We start from the raw sequence: 6,412 nt of genomic DNA on the forward strand, positions 1-6,412 counted from the left end.
AGGCTTTCTGAATAATATCTATATACTTTAAAGAAAAATCTAACTCTCTAAAAAAATATAATCATAGAGTAGCAAACCAATTAAATTAATTAAATATGAAGATAAATAAATTAATTAAATATGGTAGATAAGAGAGACAAGCATGTCTTTGTAATAGAAGAGGTGCAGCCCACTACTTGAACATTGTTTCAACGTTAAAAAACTCTTGATGTCAACCAAAGTATCTCATGTTATTAGTTCTTTATTTATTTTTGTAGTGGTCTCTAGCGTTGTAAGATTATTCATCAAATGAAATATATACACTGGATTTGGTTTACATGAAACAATATCAACACCAAACAAAATTGTGTTCTAAGAAGAAGGATTAATTAAGAGAATCTTTTTTATTTAAAAGAAATGATGGCAAATACACATACAAATAGTTTCATATTTGTAAATAATATACCCCATGATCACATTGTGACGGTGCTGGTCGCATAGTTGTTTCTTTGTTCAAATATATCATTCACAGTTATAAGTTTAGAGAAAGCGGTCTCATTGTACCACAAGCCAAAGTTTGTAGTAAGTAGTAATAATATTTTAACATTTACCCCAAAAATATGTAGTATTAATAATCCCGTTGTTAGCAATAAACATGCCTAATTCTATTCCGATTTAGGCCCCATTTGGCCCAATATATTAATCTGTCAGATACATTGATATGATCGATCGAGGCTCCGATTGGGTGACATGGTTAATTAGAGTTGAATATATAAGTTGATGTAGGTCGCAGTAAAATTTATGTGGTAAAAACTATAGATTTATATAGTGAGTTCGCTGTAAAAATATGAGTTAAAGATTATTGATTGATAACGTTTTTGATGTATAAGTTGCAGTATATATTATTATTATTTTTAAATTAAATTAAAAAATATACTTTGTATATATTCTAACAAAATACCTTTATATTTACATATATATATATATATTAGTTACCAAATATAATTAAGAATTGAAATAAGTAATTAAAGTTAAAATAGTTTGTTTTATAAATATTTTTGAGTAATAAATAAATAGCTATATATTTTTAAAATATTATTTATGAACTGATCAAAGCAGTGTTTTTAAAACCGGATCGACCCGATGGTTGGACCGGGTTCGACCATGAACCGGTTATATAGCCGGGTTGGTCTAGTAATTGGTTCGACCATGAACCGGCCACATTGCAGGATTATATTTCAAAGTTATTAAAACGATAAAAACTACTAAAACTATCAAAAATCTATAAACCATCCTTGTTTAAACTAATTTATATTTATAATATTTTATGTTCAAAATTGATTTATATTTTAACTATGCATCATGTTTACTAATATTACTTTTATATTTACATACTAAAAAAACATTAAATCATATTATTGAACCAGATTTGATCCGGTCGAACCATATTGAACCGTGATCCAAAATATTTCCGGTACAGCTTCCGGTCCGGTTTTAAAAACACCGGATCAAAGTTAAACGTAAGACAGCACGTGCATATTCATAAAACTGTTAACAAACATAAAAAAAAAGTAACGCAAGACACTAGTCCAAAAACCAAAAAATGATAAATCAAGTTCTAACACATTGAATTTTGTTTGATGTTGAGTTAACACTTGAGTTATCATTTTTTTCAAAGAGATAGCTCAAAATTGTAAATCAAATCCTCTATATATTAATAAAAAAACATTTAAAAAGTTATAACAAGTAGTTTGTATTAATTAAAAAAGTGCTCCGCTGAGTTGTCACGTAATTAAAATATTAATTTTGCTTACGTGGCGGCTTGAGAATCAATTGAAAATTTTGTTAGTCCAAAATTAAATTGCTAAGGAATGTTATATTATATCGTATGTCCATTATGGACCATTCATTTATCAAATTGAATTATTTCCTTAAATAAAACCTATGAAATTACCTAATGTGACTAAAATATATATGACAATTAATGATTTTAAATAATAAATATTTGTTAACAATCTGTATACTTTCTATCATTTTTGTTTAATTATTTATTATTAAAATAAATTACATAATTACATTAATCATATAATAAAAAATCAAAATTTTCTTGTATATGTTGTATTTTGAATTTTTCAAAACGAGTATAAACTGCTAAACTGTTAAAAGTCTTAAATAAACTTTTTGTGATCAAAGTTTAAATTTTTTTCTATAATAAGATACAATTATTATAAAATCATATGAATAAATATTTTTTTAATAGGGCTTTATGTTAATATATATATATATATATATATTTCATATCATTTAAATTAAACTATATAAATCATATGAAAATATATACTTATATTTTGATATCTACGTTGAACATATATTGAAAAGTTAATATTTTAATTATGAAATCTTCATTGTTTTTTTAAATGATTATAAATTATTGAAACCACTAAACATTTCACATTTAAAAAAAATCGTTGGTGTAAAATTTTGTTACACAAATATGTAAATAATCATAAAATCATATGAGTAGAAACATTATTTAATAAATATCCATATTAAAATTATACTATATATCTATGTTAATATCATTTAAATTTAATTATATATTATATACGATAGATAAGATTTATTGTTTTGATTTATTTATCCTAAAATGATTGTGAATAAACAAGAGTGATTGTTTGATTTATAGGCGCATGCCAATTTATTACATAATAGTAACTGATTTCTTACTTATTTAATATATAATTATTATTTTATTATTTCATAATATGCAGAAAATCATAATAAGTAATAAAATATTTATTCTGCTCAAGGCGCGGATCTTAACCTTAGTATGTATCTTTTTAATAATTTTATCAAAATAACGAAATGAGAATAAACTCAAAATCAATATTTATATCGAGCAATAACCAAAATAAAAAAAATAACAAAAAAATGAGAAAAATATTGAAGATATTTAGGATTGGCACGTGAACGTAAAATTCTCATAACCATAATTAACTTTTAAATTGCTAAATCATGATATAAAACCGAACTCTCATATTTTCATTGTAACTAAATAGTAGGTCTGAGATTTTTCGGCTTAAACATTAGGTTCTTATGCGATAAATGATTTTTTGACCTAAAATATTTTTAAAATGGGATCAGCTCATCAGTAAACAAATTATATAATTAACCAAAAAGTTTTAAAAAAATTATTTTAGGGCCAAAAATATTTATTCGATCAAGAATATAAATTTTATTTTCCATACGATATTTCTTAAATAATTTTCATATAAATTCGCCGCTTATCCTAGTAACACATTATAAGTCAAACATTAATTCAAGAAAATAAAACTAATCCATGATTGATAACATTTTTGAGTTATACTTCTGACTCAAAACTAATCAAGTGTAACTATGTCACCAATCAAAACTGTGCCAAGTGATGTGATTGATGCTTGAGTAGTGTAGGTGAATAATTCCTTTATATCAGTTATGGCAGATCATGTAAAAAGATTAATATGCTGGAGCAAAAAAATAATTTTATCGAAGCAAGCTTATGGAAGTTTACTATTACGTGTTACAGAAAGTAACGAGAGCTGAGACTTATTGCTTTTCCAGACACACTTCCTGAGTTTATTTGAAGTAGATTCAGGTTTTGTATTGTGTTTCTGACACCAGCTAGATTGGTATGACAGGGAGTTGGCCTTTCTAAGACCACTCGGGTTTAAACCTTCTCAGAGCCTTCCCCATCAATGCCATTGCTGCAATTCTTGGAAACTGCTTCTGTAGCGCAAAGCTCTTTGGGTTAACTTGTTGCCCTCCTCTTCTCTCATGAGTGTCTGTAGATTTTTTCTTGCACCATCTCTGAATCCATGGGTGCAGAGCCTTCACGTTTTCTCTTCCTCCTCCCATAGTCAGATTCCTGTTATGTGATGTGGAAGATTATTGATTTCTTCCTGATCCGTGTTTAAAGATTCTGCGAAAGAAGTAGTTCATTTTCTCCACGGATGGTCCTTCTTCTACAACCATCATGCTATTGGTTTCATTCTCCGAGGCGTTTGTCTTCAGACGTTTGACTTGTGATCTACAGTTGGTGTCAGGGCTCAAACGTAAACGCTTGCACTCTTTAGGTAATTTGGTGTTGTTGACAAAGTGTTCAACATCCATTCTTTGAGTAGCTGAACTGCTTGTTTCTCCTTCCTCATCCGCAACTATAAGAGGTTCCTTGTTAATGTCAGGTATTATCTCGACCCTTTCTTTGCCCTGCAAAATTCTCAAGCCCTTTGAAGAATTGGAGCCTGCCAATAAAATGAAAACCAGAATACATATCAGATAAATGTTCGAAAAATAGCTAGGCAGTAGCTAAATATTTTGTAGAGAACTAACTAGCGACTAAGCGAATTATATGAGGCATTGACGTTAATAAATTATTGGTTTACTTTTTATATTTTACATTTACATTAGATATTTTAACTTTTATGCTTAAGTATAAAATTATTCTGATGAATTTGGGAAAAGGTAGATAAATTTGTGCATTTGCACTAATATTATTGATCAATTGAATAGATTTAGACCAATTATGATTGATTTAGACCCTTTGAGCAATTTTAAAATGGCTTAAACCGAATTGAATGATAAAAAATCAGAGTTTAAAAAAATCGTTTCGAGTATTACAGATTTGCCACCTAAGCACCTAAACCGATTTTTAGAACTAGCAGCAAAAGATTTTGCTTAGGAGTAAAAACTAGAATATCAAAGATTTTATGATATGTAACTTTTATGAATTCAAAATACCAGATAGAGGCAGTTTATCTGTCTGCAAAGAATCAGTCTCAGTAGATGATTGGTTCTTGGTGAAATCTTCATCCGTTTCCTTATCCTTTGAGCGGAAATCAAGATTAGAAAATAGATCAAGAGACCTATTCAACGTTTTTGCCTTAAGTTTTATGGAACCTGTTGATTCCTTCCATAGCTAACCATCATCATCTGGCAAGTGTGTCTTCATAGAACACTTGGCATCGCGGTTACTATGAGCCTTTAACCCGTATGCACTACCTCTCCGAATCCAACGACTCAACCAAACAGATTCATACCCAGCAACACAACTCTTTCCCATAACATGGTCAGACATTGTACTTTAAAGATAACTTCTGGAATAAAAAAATAGACATCGGACTTGATTAGAGACATAAATCTGACACACCAACAACAATATAATGTATATTTATGCTCAACGACCAATGTGTATCATTCGGAAATACTTTTTTTTTTTTTTGCAACGGTTCGATTAGTCAAACCGACGGTATATTATCGAATCAACATAAATCATTGTGTGAAGATTTGAGTATTACGTGCTAACTTATCCGCCTAACAAAAGTCTACTTTAAACTTGAAAATTTTTAAAATCTGAAAACTAAACATTTACTGCTCTCCACTGACAAAGCTCTCAATCAGCTAGCCCCGGTTACATTCAGGGATCCCAAGAGAAAAGGAACAACAAGACCACAAGAAATTTTGTACATTGTTTAAGAAACAAAAAAAAAAATTAATCATTATTTAAGCATAAGAACTGATGCAAAAAAAGAGAGTAATCACAAATATTCAGTGTGTCGAAATGCCTGAAAAAGGGCAGGAAGAAGAGAAATGTTACATTGATCAGTGGCTAATGGAACGAAGCTCAATATAGTCTTCCAAGTAAATATTTTTTTGTGGGAGGTTGGAGAGAACGATAAGAGAGCTCTTAAACTGGTGCTGTGTTTTTCTTTTTTCTTTTTAAGAAAAAATAATAATAATAAAAAGACAAAAGAAGAGGCAGAGAAACAAAGGTTGTCTTGTCGGAAGGAACAGTCCTCGGATCACTCCATTCTCTTAACCTCGTATTTTTCTATACGCTCTGTGAATCACATCATTAACTATAATTATTTATATGATTACGTTTTTGACGTGTTCCGTTGTGTGCCATATATGTTCTTTTTGTCTCCTCTTATGAAGTTCTTTTTTTTTTTTTTTGCTAAAATCTTATGAAGTTCCAACCTTTCTACAACTCAAAACTAATACGAAAGAAAAAAATGCACAACGAATTTGTAATCCAGTTCAAGCTTTTTACCTGCTATTTCTGGGAGAGAAACTTTTCCCCTTAAAAGTTTTATTAGATCAAAGAAAAGAGTTACAGCTAAAGAGATCCAAACTTCAATCTTAATTATATTTTCTATAAATTCTATGCATGAGAAAAACACAAAACTCTTTCACGAGTAGACAAGAAGAGCTTCCTATACGATACCTACTAAACTTAAACAAATACTTTATTTATACTTAAGCAAAAAAAAAAATACTTTTTATACTCCTTATGTTCCAAAATACTTGATATCCCCTATACTATATTTGCGAAGTAATTTTGCCACATATCATTTCTACAATCAATTTCACAAAACAAATATGACATGACTACTGA

The 6,412-nt window shown here is 28.9% G+C and overlaps 1 long non-coding RNA gene across 1 annotated transcript; it reads right to left on the bottom strand.

Annotated features, from left to right (window-relative positions):
• Window positions 1-3,516: 3,516 nt before the first annotated feature.
• Window positions 3,517-5,700, bottom strand: LOC106333523. The gene is made up of 3 exons (XR_001268409.1): window positions 5,612-5,700; window positions 4,756-5,111; window positions 3,517-4,259 (listed from the first exon to the last, which is right to left on the bottom strand). It is a non-coding gene; the product is annotated as an uncharacterized LOC106333523 (long non-coding RNA).
• Window positions 5,701-6,412: the final 712 nt, after the last annotated feature.

The sequence above is a fragment of the Brassica oleracea genome, chromosome C3 (assembly GCF_000695525.1).
Source record: "Brassica oleracea var. oleracea cultivar TO1000 chromosome C3, BOL, whole genome shotgun sequence".
Classification (NCBI taxonomy): domain Eukaryota; kingdom Viridiplantae; phylum Streptophyta; class Magnoliopsida; order Brassicales; family Brassicaceae; genus Brassica; species Brassica oleracea.